Source organism: Scylla paramamosain, chromosome 16 (genome assembly GCF_035594125.1).
Source record: "Scylla paramamosain isolate STU-SP2022 chromosome 16, ASM3559412v1, whole genome shotgun sequence".
NCBI classification, from domain to species: Eukaryota; Metazoa; Arthropoda; class Malacostraca; order Decapoda; family Portunidae; genus Scylla; species Scylla paramamosain.
This window is the reverse complement of record NC_087166.1, coordinates 24,916,390-24,936,265: the sequence shown is the minus strand read 5'-3', so window position 1 is coordinate 24,936,265 and position 19,876 is coordinate 24,916,390. Positions and strand designations below refer to the sequence as shown.

General features: G+C 43.1%; 1 protein-coding gene and 1 long non-coding RNA gene across 5 annotated transcripts in view; one reads left to right on the top strand and one right to left on the bottom strand.

Annotated features, from left to right (window-relative positions):
- Positions 1-4,706: 4,706 nt before the first annotated feature.
- Positions 4,707-11,795, bottom strand: LOC135108182 (uncharacterized). Of its 3 annotated transcripts, none has more exons than XR_010272169.1 (5): positions 11,530-11,795; positions 8,872-8,963; positions 8,559-8,632; positions 5,251-5,353; positions 4,707-4,843 (listed from the first exon to the last, which is right to left on the bottom strand). It is a non-coding gene; the product is annotated as an uncharacterized LOC135108182 (long non-coding RNA). The 3 variants fall into 3 exon arrangements; XR_010272171.1 differs by having other exon boundaries at positions 11,535-11,795; XR_010272170.1 differs by lacking the exon at positions 11,530-11,795 and adding an exon at positions 11,169-11,304.
- LOC135108177 (mucin-2-like) overlaps positions 11,286-19,876 on the top strand; it is a 91,723-nt gene continuing 83,132 nt past the window's right edge. For both annotated transcript variants that reach the window (XM_064018949.1, XM_064018950.1), the window contains exon 1: positions 11,286-11,425. The gene's annotated coding sequence lies outside the window, so the exon portion shown is untranslated. The remainder of the gene's footprint in view (positions 11,426-19,876) is intronic.

Here is a 19,876-nt window from a genome sequence, read left to right as displayed (position 1 = left end):
CTACCTAACAAGAAATAATGGATTCAAGATTATACCCAAACGTTTTAAATCCCACAAGGCCAAACATTTTTTCTTTAATCGTATAGTAAATATATGGAGTAAACTTCCTGCAGAAATTGTGGCCAGCAATACTATTGAATCAGTTCATCCTAAACATTTGCACTTTGTTTTTCCACAGAGCAATAAGAAATTAGAATTGACAGAGAAACCAGACAAGGGACTGCATTTGAAGAAGCACAAGAACAGTAAGATTCTTAAACATCTATCACTTGACAACCTTCTATCTGATCGCCAGTATGGGTTCCGTCAAGGCCGCTCTACTGGTGATCTTCTGGCTTTCCTTACTGAGTCTTGGTCATCCTCTTTTAGAGATTTTGGTGAAACTTTTACTGTTGCCTTGAACATATCAAAAGCTTTTGATAGAGTCTGGCACAAAGCTTTGATTTCCAAACTACCCTCCTACGGTTTCTATCCTTCTCTCTGTAACTTCATATCAACTTTCCTTTCTGACCGTTCTATTGCTGCTGTGGTACACGGTCACTGTTCTTCTCCTAAATCTATTAACAGTGGTGTTCCTCAGGATTCTGTCCTGTCACCAACTCTCTTCTTATTATTCATTAATGATCTTCTAAACCAAACTTCTTGTCCTATCCACTCCTATGCTGATGATACCACCCTGCACTTTTCCATGTCTTTTCATAGACGTCCAACCCTTCAGGAGGTAAACATATCACGCAGGGAAGCCATAGAATGCCTGACTTCTGATCTTTCTAAAATTTCTGATTGGGGTAGAGCAAACTTGGTATTGTTCAATGCCTCAAAAACTCAATTCCTCCATCTATCAACTCGACACAACCTTCCAGACAACTATCCCCTCTTCTTCAATGACACTCAACTGCCCCCCTCTTCTACACTGAACATCCTCGGTCTGTCTTTTACTTATAATCTGAACTGGAAACTTCACATCTCATCTCTAGCTAAAACAGCTTCTATGAAGTTAGGTGTTCTGAGACGTCTCCGCCAGTTTTTCTCACCCCCCAGCTGTTAACTCTGTACAAGGGCCTTATCCGTCCATGTATGGAGTATGCTTCACATGTCTGGGGGGGTTCCACTCATACTGCTCTTCTAGACAGGGTGGAATCAAAAGCTTTTCGTCTCATCAACTCCTCTCCTCTAACTGACTGTCTTCAGCCTCTCTCTCACCGCCGCAATGTTGCATCTCTAGCTGTCTTCTACCGCTATTTTCATGCTAACTGCTCTTTTGATCTTGCTAACTGCATGCCTCCCCTCCTTCCGTGGCCTCGCTGCACAAGACTTTCTTCTTTCTCTCACCCCTATTCTGTCCACCTCTCTAACGCAAGAGTTAACCAGTATTCTCAATCATTCATCCCTTTCTCTGGTAAACTCTGGAACGCCCTGCCTGCTTCTGTATTTCCACCTTCCTATGACTTGAATTCCTTCAAGAGGGAGGTTTCAACACACTTATCCTTCGGTTTCATGACTACTGCTTTAGACATTTTTATAGGCCTGGCATTTCAGTGGGCATTATTGTTTTTATTGGATTTTTGTTGCCCTTGGCCAGTGTCACTCCTTCAGAAAAAGGAGAAAAGGTATTTGTCTCTCCTCTTGCACATTTCCTTCTTCAGGTGTCTCATATTCTCCCTCATGTTCATTATTTACTGGCAAGCTAAGTGATCAAACATTTATTTCTCAGGCGTTTTGTTTTAATTCTATTATTATTATTATTATTATTGTTATTATTGTTATTATTATTTATTTATTTATTTATTTTTGCTTGTGTAGTTTTAATTTTTGAACAGTCTCACAAATTTGGGAAGAATTGTGACATACTGGATACGTTTATCTTCAACACACACACACACACACACACACACACACTCACACAGATAAGATACTTTTAAATGTAGAAATCTTACCTCACCTTTTATGAACACAGTTAAGTTCCTTTGAAATAATTAGTGGGTGTTTGTCAGTGTTGATGAAGAGTTATGCCATGACCTGCTCTCTTAAGCATTACCAGTGACCTGTTTTGTTATGAGTCATGTTAGCAGATGAACCTGGCCTTACCTAACTAACCTACCACTGCAGGGACAAGCAAGACCAAATGTTAGCCTCACTTTAATTAATACTTCATATCACCTATAGTAATGGACACACACACACACACACACACACACACACACACACGCAAATTCATTAAAGTATCATGTCTTGCTTCTTTATCTCCTTTCTCCTGTAGAAGGGGAAAAAAAAAGAGAGAAACGAACAGCATCCTCTATCCTAATTGTTCATACACCTGGCACGCCACATTCTCTCCAGAAACTCTTTCACCGCCTCAATCATCCTTTCATGCGCCTCTCTACACAGTCCCAGCTACAACACCATGCATTCCTTTCCTGTCTTCTCCACTCTTTCATTCCTATCATGCCCTAACTCAGTCAGTATCACTTGCATCATCTCATTCCTGTCTCTGGCATACTTCACACACTCCAGCACCACATGTGTGTGCAGAGGTGTGCCTCGGAACCCGAGGCTTGCCTCTCTTCCTCTCGTGTGCCTCGGAACCCGAGGCTTGCCTCTCTTCCTTTCGTGTGCCTCGGAACCCGAGGCTTGCCTCTCTTCCTTTCGTGTGCCTCGGAACCCGAGGCTTGCCTCTCTTCCTTTCGTGTGCCTCGGAACCCGAGGCTTGCCTCTCTTCCTCTCGTGTGCCTCGGAACCCGAGGCTTGCCTCTCTTCCTTTCGTGTGCCTCGGAACCTGAGGCTTGCCTCTCTTCCTCTCATGTGCCTCGGAACCCGAGGCTTGCCCAAGCAAAGTGATCGTTGGGTGGCATCCTGCATGCACCTTTCATCCTGAAAACCTACAACCATGCAGCACTAGATAAATGGCATAGTACTCGTCCTGGCAGTGACTCAGGTCAAGGTAACAAGTGTACTGTGTGTACTTATATGTCCAAAAACAAATGGTCTAAGACAAGAAATAGATGGAAATTGGAATGGACAAGGCAATCAGGTTTAGTCCCATGTCATTAGGGAGCTTCAGAAGAATACATTTGTGGATGGAGAAGTAAGTGGAATTAGGTAGGCATGCTTAATATAGGGACTGCCACATGCATGCCTCCCTTATGTTCTTAAGCTGTGTCCACAAGCTGTGATCTAAATGTGTCTCACAGCACATGATGGTAAGTGCTATGGAGGTGAAGGGATACACTTTTATATATATATATACTCGTATATATATATATATATATATATATATATATATATATATATATATATATATATATATATATATATATATATATATATATATATATATATATATATATATATATATATATATATATATATATATATTTTTTTTTTTTTTTTTTTTTTTTTTTTTTTTTTTTTTTCTTCCCCTGACTTATTGGTGTGATTTTCTTTGTGTATGGTGTAGTTTTCTGAGGTATTGGTATGGTTTTCCTTATCAGCACTGCATGTGTCCTGTTACTGTTCTCTGTTCTTGTAAGCAGTTCATTATTTACCTCATGTGTTCTCCCTGTGAATGGAGTTGCCTTACACTCAGATCTATAGAAAACCATTATCAAATGGCAGATAACATTTTATGTCTACCATTTTAAGAGATGGTACCTGTAATAGTACTGTAATGTAGTTGTTAAGTGCTGCATCATACATGTGTGTGTGTGTGTGTGTGTGTGTGTGTGTGTGTGTGTGTCAAGCTAGCCACCAGCCAATGCTGTATTGACCCATACCAAGTCCCCAAGCCTTCAAACTCTTTTGAGCCATGTGACATTTCCCCAGTGGTAATAAAACACAAAAGTTATAACTAAACTCCATATTTGTGAGCAACTATACATAAAAACACCCAATAAGGGATCTAAGAGTGAAGAGAGTTACATGGAATGTGACTAGAATGTTTAAGGCTTTAACAGTGTAGGTCTCCTGTCTCTTGTTATGTCTGTGCTTCATTCAGTCAACAATCCCCAGGAACTCATCATCCACCACCTCTGTCTTGCATGCTGTACCTGTAAGCGTGGTAAATATGCTTTATAGAGGGCCTGCCTAGTGTAGTCTTGCAGCTTCCCTTATGCTCTTATGTACATGGCGGAATATGTTAGACTTTCAGTCGTTAAGGTATGTTATGTGCTTTGCCTTGGCCTCCCTCTGTGGGTTTGTCAGCCGGTCCATATACTGTACTATGTAGATAGAACTGAAGGTCATCATTGTTGCTTTCAAGTGTTAGGTCTTCTAAACTTCACCTCCACTGCTTTCAAAAGGTATGAGAGAGAAAGTTAAGGTATGTTATGTGCTTTGCCTTGGCCTCCCTCTGTGGGTTTGTCAGCCGGTCTATATACTGTACTAGGTAGATAGAACTGAAGGTCATCATTGTTGCTTTCAAGTGTTAGGTCTTCTAAACTTCACCTCCACCGCTTTCAAAAGGCTCTAGATGAAGGTACACAGATGTTAAGAGTGCTTATACAGGTCTAATGCCAAATTAACAAGATTTCAAATTTATCAACAGGAGAAACCTTCTTGAAAACCCATCTATGTGGCCTCTGAAAATGGTCATGGTGAGAGAGCAGAGCATTCCAGAATACAGGCCATGATTTCACACATGCATCATTGCCCACCACATACTCCAGCAGCAGCAGCATTAACAGACTGCTAAATGCTGCACCACCCATCAAAAGGATGAAGATTGCAGCCACATCAGAGAGGCTGGCCATGATTTTTAGTCTTCCTGCCACACATTGAGGTTCCTGCTGATAGCCATTTGGTCCTCAGCTTGTTCATCAGGCCTGACTCGCACATCTTCTGCAGGCTGTAGGAAGAATAAGGTGAGTGTGTGAGGATTTGTAGAGAGAGAAAGTCTGGTACGGAAGATTGAAAAGAAATATTGTCATTGTGGAAGAAAGCTGAAGTGTATTATGCTTTTATGTTGTGTAATAATGTAGTAGTAAAATGCAGGCTGTATGGAAATAAAGGCACATCAGGATTTTATAAGGAGATTAAATTTTACAGGGAAGATTAAAAAGGAACATTGTGTCATTGCATGTCCCTTACACCTTCACCTCTGACTCCCATCCTTTGCAGTTCCATCCCTTCATCCACTTTCTGCCTTCTCCTCAATCTTAATTCACACACACACACACACACACACACACACACACACACACACACACACACACACACACACACACACACACACACACACACACACACACACACCTGTGGTCAAATATCTTCCTGAAGGGTGAATTTTTTTTTTGCAGCCCAATAGCAGTGCCTCCTGTGATGTACCGGACTGGCAGTTCCTTGCTTCTGGAGGAGTCTGCAATAAGAAGACCATGAATGTAGTCGCTAGTTGTGACATTCACACCTATGAACATATACTTACCTGCCAAGTGAGTTTTTTCATTTGTTTTACTTATTTATTTTTTTTCTTTTTTCATGTAAGAGGACTGGCCAAGTACAACAAAAAGAGCAAAAGGAAAAAGACCCACTGAGCTGCCAGTCCCAAAAGAAAGGTAAAAAAGATCATGAAGTTTTATGAAACCTCTCTCTTGAAAGAATCCGAGTCATGGGAAGGAGGAAATACAGAAGCAAGTAGGGAGTGTGGGATTAGCTAACACTGAGATACTGGTGGTGGTTATGCTAAATTGGGAAATGTGTGTAGCTTTATCTAAATGAAGAAGGAATCTGGCTAATTTATCTTATCTGATGGAAGATTCTTAGTGTTTTCATTTATCAGAGGTAAGATATAAAGCAAATGTTTATATGATAATTCCAAGTTTGCATCTTTATCAATTATAAGGAGAACTAATTGATGTTTTTTATTTTCTCTCCCCCCTCCAAGCTGCTAACTCTGTACAAGGGCCTTATCCATCCATGTGTGGAGTATGCTTCTTATGTCTGGGGGGTGTCCACTCATACTGCTCTTCTAGACAGGGTGGAATCAAAAGCTTTTTGTCTCATCATCTCCTCTCCTCTAACTGACTGTCTTCAACCTCTTTCTCATCACCACAATGTTGCATCTCTAGCTATCTTCTACTGCTGTATTCATGCTAACTGCTCTTCTGATCTTGCTAACTGCATGCCACACTCTTCCTGCGGCCCCACTGCACAACACTTTCTTCTTTCTCTCACCCCTATTCTGTCCATCTCTCTTATGCAGAAGTTAACAAGTATTCTCAATCATTCCTTACTTTCTCTGGTAAACTCTGAATTTCCTGTCTGCTTCTGTATTTCCACCTTCCTATGACTTGAATTCCTTCAAGAGGAAGGTTTCAAGACACTTTATCCTTCAATTTTTTGCAATAAATGTACCCAAACATCACGCACACAAAAAGATATGAATGATCCATGAGAAGCAATGAAAAATACCCCCCAAAAAACTAAAATCTTGAAAACACACCAAAACATCAAAAAGACCAAAAAAGTGGAGAGGCTTGACAGGTTTCCACATACTTGATGTGAAGGCCAAGGTGGACAATGTAAACTGACATCCACCTTGCTCTTCACATCAAGTATGTGGAAACCTTTCAAGTCTCTCCACTGCAGCCCATTTCTGTCACAGAAGAAGCTTTGTTAGTGTGGACTGTGTGAGGCCATTACCCGCACAGCTCCAGGTAATCAATATTCACTAGCCAGTGTAGGTGGAGCCACACGGCATCCTTAAGCTGTTCCTTTATGCCGCATTACCACCAAAAATAAAACAAAATGTCAAGTGACTCTCAGAACATAAGAACATAACATAGGAACATAAGAAATAAGGGAAGCTGCAAGAAGCGACCAGGCGGTCCCTGTATGAAATATACCCACCTATTTCCACCTATCATCCCCATCCATAAACCCAGTCTGATCTTCTCTTAAAGCTCCCTAATGTCCCAGCACTAACAACATGATTACTGAGTCCGCTCCACTCATCTATCACTCTATTTGAGAACCAATTTCTTCCTCTCTTAATCCTATCTCAGTATGGGTTCATCATGCTCTAAATCAATTTTCCACCCACCTTTAATAATCTGTTGGTGACAAATTATCAGCATTACCAATCTTTGTTGACTTCCCCAAAGCCCTTCATGCTGTCAACCGCAATATACTTCTACAAAGACTATATCGTTACAGCACACGAGGTACTATACACTCCTGGTTCAAAGCATGCTTGACAGATACAACCCAGTGCACAGTCTATGATAGGTACAAGGCCACACAAACATAATGTCAAGGCTTTTTGTTCTTTATACCAAAAGAAGGACTTGTATTCACTTTCCCTGAAAATATCTCATGCTCACTCCCCTCCTGTTTGTTTTGAAGAACACACAGCAGGACACTTCATTCACACTGCCCAGACAGCTTAGTAAAATGTGAATTTTACCAGAACCAATACCAGAACCAGGTTGTCATTTAGATGCAGTAAGAGTAGATAAAGACTAGAAGGATTCTGGAAGAGGAAGAGGAAAACACACACACACACACACACACACACACACACACACACACACACACACACACACACACACACACACACACACACACACACACACAGTTGACATGTGGGGTCCCCCAGGTGACCAAGATGGGTCCTCTGTGCTTCCTCCTCCTCATTAACGATGCCCTCACTGACACCCCACATCGCTGGAAGTATGTGGACGACTGCACCGTGGGCGTCCCAGTTTCCACCAAGAACCCGGACTACTCGCCACTGCAAGCAATTCTGGAGCAACTGTAGATGTGGACGGAGGAGAGCAGGATGACCATCAACCACAGCAAAACTGTGGTGATGCATTTCTGTACCTCCTCTGTACCAGTGCCCCCTCCCCAGCTCATAGTGGGCCCTCACCCCCTCCAGGTGGTCCGATGTGCCAAGCTTCTTAGAGTCACGGTGGATGACCAGCTGACCTGGAAGCAGCATGTCACCAGCACCATAAGATCAGCTACCTACAGGCTCTACATGCTGCGCAGACTCAGGTCGCTGGGGACGCCGACAGTTGAGTTAAGGGGGGTGTACCTCACCTTCATCCTCCCCAAACTCATGTATGCCTCCCCAGCATGGTCCTCCTCCCTCACACACACTCAACAGCTACAGCTAGAGAGTGTGCATAAAGGGGCGTGCAGGGTCATCCTTGGCCCTGCCTACACCACCTGTAAAGAAGCCCTGACCACCCTGAGTCTGTCCAGACTATCCACCAGGCACCGAGAGGCCCTGGAGAAGTTTGCAAGGGGACTGCTGCATCATCCACGTCTCAGAAACATGCTGCCGCCTGATGTGCCTCGCCCGGTCCGTGCCACCAGACACCACAACAAGATAACACCACTAAAGGCGCCACACACGGACCGGGACAGACTCAGTGCGATTCCCACTACGGTGCGAGCCATCAATCAATAGTCCCTTCTAGATTAGACTTACCTTTAGGATTAATGTTAAGTATTCCCCCACCCCCTCTGTACATTTTCAGTTTGTTAACTGCCTATATAATAAACCATTTATTATTATTATTATTATTACACACACACACACAAACACACATACACACCTGTTGGACATAGCAAGGTGACTGTCCGTTCTTGTCAGTATCTGATAATTGGCACTGTTGGGAATCCTCTGAGCCTGAAAAAAGAGAAACAAACTTATTAATTAAATGGTCACCATTACTAACTATACACACACCCACACAAGGACTCCCAGATCCTCCCAGACCCAGAGAAATATAAACAATTCCTTTCCTGAGATCTCTATGACTTAACTTCCTCACCCAAGCCCCTTCAAGACACCTAATAAGACCCCCTAAACCCTCCCCAAGCTCCCAGGACCCCTTAGAAGACATCCACACACCCCCAGGGACTTACCTTAGGGGGTCATGTTGATTCTGTTTCTCTGCAGCGACGACAGAGTGGTTGTCGACTTGGGTGTGGTGGGCAGGCTGGCTGGTACGCTTCTCCTGTAAGGTATAGGAGCTGTTAGTGGTGGTGGTGGTGGTGGTGGTGGTAGTAGTAGTAGTAGTAGTAGTAGTAGTAGTAGTAGTAGTAGTAGTAGTAGTAGTAGTAGTAGTAGTAGTAGTAGTAGTAGTAGTGGTGGTGGTGGTGGTGGTGGTGGTGGTGGTGGTGGTGGTGGTGGTGGTGGTGGTGGTGGTGGTGGTGGTGGTGTGTCTTGAAGTGTTTGAGGATATTTTGGTGTGTTTTGAAGGAGTTAATATGTTGTAATGTGTTTTTAATGTGTTGTGTGTTTGCAGGTTTTTTTTGGGGTGGGCAGACTGGTGGTGCCTTTCCCCAGCAAGTTATATAATTTAAATTGATACCAATGAGGACAGCCCACACCTGCAGCCCCTTGCCTAGTGCTAGGTAAGACCATTTAAGTCAGCTGGAAGGAGGGGCTGAGGAGTGTCCCTTATGCAAAATTGACTACTCTGGAAAATGTAGAGGCAGTGTTGCTTAATAAAATCAAAGAGGCTTCAGTGAGAGTGTAAGGAGTTTTAAATGATGCAGTGGAGTCAGTTGCAACAGCACTATGAGGCAGGGCGTTCCACAGATCTATGCAGCTCAGATTAAAATTTGCGTCTACACTTTACCGATACACGGGGCTTGCCACTTTTGAATCAGCGACTTCTGGTGTGAGTTAATGGAGACACTGTTAAGAGGTCACGTGCTAGTATTGGTGGGTGGTGGAAAATCTTGCAGTATTTGATGAGATCAGCAGTAATGAGCCTTCTCTGCACGGAGTACTAGTCCAGAGTTTCAAGTGGTTGGCATAACGTAATTTGGATAGACCGCTCATTTCTTTTCTCCACTTTCGTTGCATAGATTGAAGAGGTTTGAGTGGCACCGTGTGTTCCAGACTGTGGACCCAAATTCCAATAATGGCCTGATGCGGGATGTCTACAGAGTTGTATAACACGAGAATAGGCTGTGTTAAACCAAAGTTGAGAAGGTTTAAGTCAAGAGAAAGCAGGACTAGCATTATTTTATTATTATTATTTTTTTCATATCAAAATCTAGTTGTATGTGATGCTGATAAGGTCTAAAAGGTGTAAAAGTAGTCAAGTCTGATCTGTTCATTTCCTGTACAGTACAAGTTAACACAGGCCTTGTCCAACCAGACCAACCTGTATCAGCATGATCTAAACAAGTGTCTGTTCTTCATTAATAGTAGGTGTCAAATCTTTCATGATCTAACTCCCCTTGTGACTTCTGGCACTAGCAGTATGGCACTAGCCATACTGCTCTTTTAGACAGAGTGGAATCAAAAGCTTTTCATCATATGAACTCCTCTCCTCTAATAGACTGTCTTCAGCCTCTTTCTCATCGCTGCAATGCTGCATCTCTTGCTATCTTTTATTGGTATTTTCATGCTAAATGCTCTTCTGACTTGCTAACTGCATGCCTCTCCTCCTCCTGCGGCCTCGCTGCACATTTTCTTCCATCCCTATTCTGTCCACCTCTCTAATGCAAGAGTCCTTCATCCCCTTCTCTGGTAAACTCTGTAACTCCATTCCTGCTATTGTATTTTCTCCATCCTATGACTTTGACTCTTTCAAGAAAGGTTTCAGCACACTTATCCTCCAATTTTTGATGACCACTTTTCACTCTGGGGACGACACCTCAGTGGGCTTATTTATTTATTTATTTATTTATTTTTATTTTATTTTATTTTATTTTATTTATTTATTTTTTGCTCTTGATGCCCCTCCTACATGAAAAAAGAAACACTTCAAACCTTTTGTTTCACTCTAGGTTACTTTTTAATTGCTTGTTTAAACTGATTTGCATATAAATATGAGGAATAAAAAAATAAATAAACCCCAAAACACACACACACACAAAAATACAATAAAAAGTTGGTTGAGTAAAAAAAAAAAAAAAAAAAAAAAAAAAAAAAAAAAAAAAAAAATATATATATATATATATATATATATATATATATATATATATATATATATATATATATATATATATATATATATATATATATATATATATATATATATATATATAATATATATACGAGTATATATATATATATATTATATATATATATATATATATATATATATATATATATATATATATATATATATATATATATATATTATTTATTTTATTTTTTTCCAACCCTGCCCTGTGGCCTGACGTGGAGATACATAGCTTACCGGCCGCCACTGCAACATTAGCGCGGCAGCGCCAGTCCACCAGTGACTGAGATAGAAGTAGGACCGTCGCGCAACACCTCCCCACAGCCCGGCCCGCGCGGCCTGCCATCCCTGACCCGCGTGTGTCTGCCTTCCCTGATAGTTTGCCAAGACTCTACTGGCCTGTAATAATTGTCACCAGGAACTGTGTGCGTGTGTGTGTCGTGTTAGTGGTGCAGCGTCCGGCAGTGTGGGTCTGGTGGCCGCCACAAACACGGGTGAGTGTTGTTGGCTTGTGTTGTTTTGACAAGTGGGAGGGGCGTAAGCGGGCAAGGCGATATATACTTCATTATTTGTCATATTCGTGTATGTTGTCATGTACCTTACTTGCTGTCATGAAGTGTAGGGGTGGGCGTGCCTGAAGTGAGGGCGAGCAGCAAAGGGTAGGCATGACCGAGCAGCGAGGTAAACATAACCACTTGTTTAAGAGTGACTGCCGCCTTGTTCATTATACCACCACCGTTACCGCTGCCCCCTCTGCCTTCAGTACTTACAACTTAGGTGCTTTTGTCACAACTACTGTTCTACAAGTCTGCCACAACAACGTCGACAATAATAAAACTACGTATACAACCATTAAGCACTTCACACCACCACCACCACCACCACCACCACTACTATTATTTTCGCTACCATTCTTTACCATTCATTAAAATACACATTTCAACACACGCATGCGCGAACACAGTAACTTTCACGCATTATAAATATCAGATCTAGAAAATTAATTGAGAAGGAAGGTTTTAAATTAGTTGTTGCATTGTATTTTCTTCCCCATTCCTTGTGTGTGTATGTGTAACATGTTTATTTTGATTATACGCTATATGCCTGTATTAGGTATGCATTTCATTTCGATTGTTTTGTTTAGCTTGACATAAATTCTTATGTTTAGGAATATATATATATATATATATATATATATATATATATATATATATATATATATATATATATATATATATATATATATATATATATATATATATAATTTTTTTTCTATTGTGTGACCGTCACGTGTGTGAGAGATGACAGGTCGTTCTCCTCACGTTCTCTTTTTCTGATAGTTAGGTAACTGTCATTTCTGCGTGGGTGTCGTGAAATAGAGGAGGAAGCAGCAGACCTAAAACGTTAAGGGAAGCTGCAAGAAGCCAACGGGCTTGTACTTGACAGTCCCTGTATAAAACCTCCACACCTATACCCACTTATCCATGAATTAATCTATCTATTGTTAAAAGTCTTCTTTGACATCCCGGCACTACCCGTCACAATGGGGGGATGTTACGGAGGAGCTGCAGCCTCAGGACAGCTGAGTCACAAAAGTACTCGAGTCCCTGCACGAGTTTCGCCCGGTAGGCAGAGGTCAGGGGCCTAGGGGCCGCGGCCATCCCGGTGACTCGCGCTGAAAAAATCGATCGCAATCAAGATGACCGCTGCGCCCCGATGCTGCAGCAGCCTCTGCATCGTAATGTGCTGACAGACTTCATTTAGGAATGGAATCTTGTTGCCCCAGCGGGACGGTGGCCTGCGGGAGGTGGGGAGGGGAGAGGGAGTGATGAAGCAACCACACGTGTGGCGCGCGCGCGTGAAGACTGACGCAACGCAGCACAGACACCTGTCAGCTTTTCCACCAGGCTGCGTTCTCAAGGGTGGCATGCCAAGTGCCCAGAGTTACGCTGTGTATGAGTGTATCAGGCTATATAATATTATAGTACACGAGAGTGAGAGTGAAGTTCGTATTCTTAAACGCTTTGAGTTTTTGTTTTCAAGGACCATGGAAGTGGTTAGTTAGGTACTCAGTTATTATTATTATTATTATTTATTTGTTTATTTATTTTTTTATTTTTAAATTTATTTATTTATTTACTTATTTATTTATAATTTAATTTAATTTGTTTTTTCTACTTATTTATTTTATATTTATTTTTATTTACTTATTTTATTTATTTATGTATTTATTTAATTTTATTTATTTATTTTATTTTATTTTATTTTATTTATTTATTTATTTATTTATTTATTTATTTTTTGTATAGGTGCAGAATCCTTGATAATAACTAAATACATGGAGGCACTGTTGAAAACCCTCCTGCCTTCATGTGGCGTGTTGGGCAGTCGAGATACGACACCAAAAAATGTGGGAGCTCGGATCCCAGTGTGCAGGAGGCGCTGAGGGCCACATGAAGATCAGTCCCTCCAATATTTCAGGTTGCATATGATTGGTTAAGTTTGGGTTACGTTAGTTAAGGGTACCATCATTACAAAGATTTTATGGACGCTTTTATGGGGTTAGGCTAGGTTAAGTTAGAGTAGATCATCTTTACCTAACCCACAGTGCTACTTAGCCCATAGGACAAGGGAAGCGCTATTCACGTGTGTGTGTGTGGGAGTGTGCTGTATACAAAATATGACAATTTTCTTGCAAAATAATGTTTAACAATAAATGGTGAATAAAAACAATGAAAACTAAAACATCTATTCCAAATAAAACACTAAATGCATATAATTAATATCAAGAGGACTAAATTCTCCCGTTGGTAAGAACGAAAGCAGAAAGTGTTAATTAACACGTGACGGCGAATAAAAACGGGGCTGTTCAGGCGTGGTGAGCCGAACCCAGGCTAGGTTGAGTTATATTAGACTAAATCATCTCTACCTAACCTGGCTAAGCACAGTCCATTCATAGCCCTTACCATAGGTGGTGGCGGACCTACACGCAGCGCGGTGTAAATGTGGTGACCCAAACGAACCCAGGGCAGCACAGTTGGCCATGCTTACCGGGGTGAAAGGCCGGCGTGGTGCGTCACGGTCACGAGGGTCGCACATGACAACCCCTGCACCGCCAATTTACGCTACTGTGCTACACCTGATACAACGTACACGGGTGCGTTACTACGCGTATACGCACTGTCTTGTCGTGTGGTGTGGGATGTCTTCCTGCTCAACCCGATAGCTTGCCCCGAGGCTGCTGCAGCGCCGCCCCATCACACCTGCGTGAAGTACTGCAGTCATAACTTTCCTAAACGCTCTATTCTCTCATGTGCACAATTTTAAAAGGCCAAGGATGATTTGTCGGGTTCTTATGGGTGTTTTTTCTATTATGAATTGTGCACAGTCCATGTTAAGCATCACCAGAACAATACAAACATCCCTGAAAACCCCACAAACTTTCACTACAGCCTGTTCAAAGAAGTTTAGATAAGGCGCCAAACGTTTGACGACACGGGTCACTCTCTCTCTCTCTCTCTCTCTCTCTCTCTCTCTCTCTCTCTCTCTCTCTCTCTCTCTCTCTCTCTCAGCTGGTATAGAGTGTTTCATGTAAATATATTTTTTGAGTGTGTGTGTGTGTGTGTGTGTGTGTGTATGTGTGTGAGAGAGAGAGAGAGAGAGAGAGAGAGAGAGAGAGAGAGAGAGGGGTTGGGGGATAGCGGCTGTCCATGGAGGTCTCACGTCCAACAATGACCGGAAGAACACACTCGTACTGTACCGGCTGGACACACACACAAATCCCCGCCGTGACCAGCGCCACGAACATTCTCTCTCTCTCTCTCTCTCTCTCTCTCTCTCTCTCTCTCTCTCTCTCTCTCTCTCTCTCTCACACAGACACACACACACACACACACACACACACACACACACACACACACACACACACACACACACACACACACACACACACACCTGGATTTATTGACAACACACCGAATAGCTTGAGTAAGAGCTGAGAGGCGAACACGAAGCCCACACCGCGGCATCCTTCTTCTCTTAGCCGCTGTTATGCATCTCCTCCTAGTGTTCCTTCCGTCACCTCGCGTCATTACCTGAGAGGCGAACACAGTAACTACATAGCGACACACTCCTTCTCAACACTATAATGCAACACTATAATTTCCACCTGCAATCAATACCTGAGAGGCGAACACGAAAATTATGTCGCGACAGACTTAACACTGTAGTGCATCTCTTAGTCTTTCATCCACCTGGAATCAGTACCTGAGAGACGAACACAAAGATTACGTCTAGACACACTTAACACTATGGACATTACTCTGAAAATACTTTTGGCCGCACTTTCATTACTTTCAAAAGACTGGTTGAAGTGACACGGATTCCCAAGAGTGATTATCCATTTAATTATGTAGAAATCTTGTTAATTTGTCACTAGAACCGTAACATTCTCTCTCTCTCTCTCTCTCTCTCTCTCTCTCTCTCTCTCTCTCTCTCTCTCTCTCTCTCTCTCTCTCTCTCTCTCTCTCTCTCTCTCTCTCTCTCTCTCTCAAGACCCGTGTCACTTTAATTGGAACTTTTGAGAGTAGTAGAGTTGCGGAGCAGAAGTGTTTCAGAATATGGTCTTATAATGCACCTCTCAGTGTTGCTTCCACCTGTTGTCAGTACCTGGGAGGCAAACAAAGAGTGCCTCCCCCAAGGCCGTGTCCTCGCCGCGTAACACAGGCGAGGACAGGCCGCGTGCGTATCCTGTGTGCTGCTTACTTCCCCAGATTTCTTCCCGTGTTCTTTTACCTTTTTCGCGTGTCATGGTTGGTCAGAGGAGACTTGTTGTTCCTGTGTGTGTGTGTGTGTGTGTGTGTGTGTGTGTGTAATAAGGTGTGTGTTAAGTTTTACTAACATTGCTGACGGAAGAAGAGAACATTTAGTTATAACCTACTAAACAGTTTTATTTTTATTTTTTTGGGGGGAGGGGGACAGAATGAGTAGGGCATGGGAGTGACAGAGTGAAGCAGAGACGGGCAGGCAGGGATACACACACACACACACACACACACACACACACACACACACACACACACACACACACAATTTGCGTTTGTCTCCCTTGCATCCACGTGTTTCCTTGCGGTTTGGTTCGGTTAAATTAGATAAGGTTAGCTTAGGTAAGTTCGGGGTGGGGCGGGACTGCATGGTTGTGTTTATCTGAGATTATACAGGGAAGTAATGAGCGTGCGGTGAAATTAATGGCTTGTGGTGTATTATTTCGGGAAAGAAGAGAGGGAGGTGAAGTCTGGGAGGAGGAGGGTGCGGAGCTGCGGAGGACGGTGCGTGGCTAATGGAAGCTGCCGGAAGGGGAGGATAGGTAAATTTAGACAGTCAATTGATCCCGTTAGGGGGGCAAAGCGAGGGTGACTGAGGGTGGTTAGGAAACACTGCATATAAATACTGTGCGTAGGTAAGGGTGAGGCAAAGATACGCCGAGATGAGGGAGGGAGCCACCTTACTAAACTAAATACAACTTAATGGTTACGAATGAAAGGGAAGGGGGTACAGAGAGAGAGAGAGAGAGAGAGAGAGAGAGAGAGAGAGAGAGAGAGAGAGAGAGAGAGAGAGAGAGAGAGAGAGAGAGCAAAAGTTTCAGTTAGGTGTGGGAGGCCAGTGCTGAGAAGATTGCAGAGAAAGGGGAGAGGGAGAGGGAGAGAAGAAAACAAGAAACAGGAAGTGCGGAAGTGAAGAGGTCAAGTGAGGCGCGCGGGAGCGCACACACACACTACTACTACTACTACTACTACTACTACTACTACTACTACTACTACTACTACTACTACTACTACTACTACTACTACTACGACTACTACTACCACCACCACTACTACTACTATCAATATCACCACCAGCACCACTATTACTACTTGAACTATTGCTATTTCTACTACTACTACTACTACTACTACTACTACTACTACTACTACTACTACTACTACTACTACTACTACTACTACCACCACCACAACAACAACAAAAGCAGCAACAACAACAACAATTTCAATGAGAACAAAATAATGGGAAATCAGTTTTTTGTGAGAAGCACGAGGGAGGAGGAGGAGGAAGACAATTATCAAGGAAACCCCTCACTTCCCTTCACTCTTCCTTCCTTTCCTCTCTCTTCCTTCCTCTCCTCACCCTCTCTTTCTCTCTCCATCCTCATTCTGTCTGTTAATTATTATTCTTTCAGGAAAATGAGAGAGAGAGAGAGAGAGATGAGAGAGAGAGAGAGGAGAGAGAGAGAAGAGAGAGAGAGAGAGAGAGAGAGGAGAGATGGTTTTTTTGTTCCTTCCCTTCTGCCAAAAAAAATAAAAAAGTTCTTGTAATATTTCAGTCTTAAACGAAATTCACTCGTAATTTTTGACCACCACAGTTTGTTATAAAAAAATAAATAAATAAATGAAAAGTGTGTGTGTGTGTGTGTGTGTGTGTGTGTGTGTGTGTGTGTGTGTGTGTGTGTGTGTGTTTAGAATGTCTGTCTAATCTTAGCTTCTCGGGGCAAAAATAAAAAGTTGAATTTCATAAGAGTTCTGAGGTGAGTAGTTTAGTTCTGGAGGTGTGTTGAGAGTCCTGTGTTGGTTCAGGCCGCGGTGAGGGAAGGAAAAGAACAAGGCAGAATGAGAACGATTATATTCTGGTGATCATTAGTAGAGGTTCGCGTATCACGTAGGGAGCACACACATCTTCCTCTCAGCATCGATTTAATAAAAGTGTGTGTGTGTGTGTGTGTGTGTGTGTGTGTGTGTGTGTGTGTGTGTGTGTGTGTGTGTGTGTGTGTTAGTCGTATATCTATAGTTCACGCGTGTATGAGGCCTTATTGATTTGTAAGTGCAGGGAGAGCAGCATGTTGACGAGGCCACAGAAGGGAAGGGGTGTGCCGGGTTAACTAAAGGAGAAGCAGAGGCAGGGGGGGGGGGGGTACAGAGCAGGTTGATTGGCAGGTGTAATTTAGAGTAGTAAGTTTTGCGTAACGTAATGATTGACCTGTTGGGAACCGCTCCTCTCCCCTCCTGGGACAAGGGAAGCGCTATTCACGTATCCATTCCCTTTCCAAGCTTTCCAGAAGCAGCAAGCAGCAACTAACTTAAATGGCAACTATATGAATGAATTAATGAATGAAAATCGAACAGGAATGTCGCCGATTAAGTTTATTGGTGGTGAGGCGCGGCGCGTGGTCACCTCGACGGCGAGACTTTCAGGATCCACTTGATGTTTCTGCGTCACGTCGCTCGTCATGAGATGGTCGTGAGGTGCCGCTGCGTGAAGCCAATGTACGGTGGCCTGGCTTGCCGAGCCACGCCGCCGCCCGCCCGCCTGTGTGCCATGCTTTACCAAAGACTGTTCTGCGGGACCACCGCGATCCCGGCGTGCGTGTCAGTTACGCTGCTACTACAGTTACTACTACTACTACTACTACTACTACTAGTTATTGTTGTAGCAGCAGGTGGTAGTGGTTGTGATGGCGGTGGCGTCGGCACGTGGGAGGGCGGCGCGGCACTGCCCCCCTCGGGTTGGGGCTGGCTGGAGTAAGTGCCGCGGCGGGTCACTACACGCAGGCCACGGCGGCGTCCAAGGTCGGCGCTGTGACAGAACAAATGCACATTTCTCGACCACTGGCATGTACATGTGATTTTCGACTTTAAAACCAAACAATAGGCTTGGCGCACCACTTGCACCATTACTGACATGACATTACTGCAAACACCCGTTCGCTGTAGTAAATTTACCAAACTCGCCACACTCGCTCGTCTTGGCGTGTGGCGGTGTGGCGGAGTGGACAGTTTTGGCGAATGGGCACATTAGCATTCACGCGGCCCATTTCACTAGGAAATAATTACATTTTTTGTTGACGTGTTTCGGGACCATTGTGTGTGTGTGTGTGTGTGTGTGTGTGTGAGAGAGAGGAGAGAGAGAGACGAGGAGAGAGAGAGAGAGAGAGAGAGAGAGAGAGAGAGAGAGAGAGAGAGAGAGAGAGAGAATAGCTCCTTAAGACGAAAATTGTATATCAAGGCGAGAAGTGGGATGGAGGAGAGATTGAGAGACGTGGTATTGAGGGGGGCGAGAGAAGGGAGGGAGGAGAGGTGGAGAGATGTGGTTGAGCGGGACTGAGGAAGGGAGGGAGGTGGAATGACCGTATAACCCTTCACCTCAGTTTTCATTGCATCATCTCCAAGTTTAGCCGCGCAATGTGCCGCTGGTGCCATCGTCATGATGAGGCCGCCCGCCGCCAGGGTGCGCATTTTTACACATTTCAGCGTCGAATGTAATATCTAACATGGTGTAGTTGAATTTTTAGGGATGTTTTCATGATTTTAATAATTTTTTAACAGGCTTTTCTGGAAGTAACTGGCTTTCAAAGATGTTTAGGTTATCGTATTGAAAGGATTTGCACGTTTATTAAGTTACAGTGCAAATTATTGGTGTTCCCAAAGGATTTTCATCATTGCATTGAGAGTTTAATAAGGATTCCTCACACTTATCAACTTACAGAGCAAGTTACTGGTGTTTTCAAAGGTATTTTCATGACTGTAGTGAAAGTTTAACAAGTGAGTTCAACAAGGATTATGAATCAATATTTTGGAAAACACTTATGGAAACGCAACTAATTATGTGTGTGATCTTTGGAAATATGAGTAGCTAGTCCTTATGAGAGAAAACAACACCTCAAGGCACTCATGAAAACAACACCTCAAGGCACTCATGAAAACAACACCTCAAGGCACTCATGAAAACAACACCTCAAGGCACTCATGAAAACAACACCTCAAGGCACTCATGAAAATAACACCTCAAGGCACTCATGAAAACCCAGCTACGTAGTCGTATGTGTGGCCTTTGAAAATGAGTAGTTCTTACGAGCGAAGACAGCGCCTCAAAACTCCGCGGCAGGACAACAT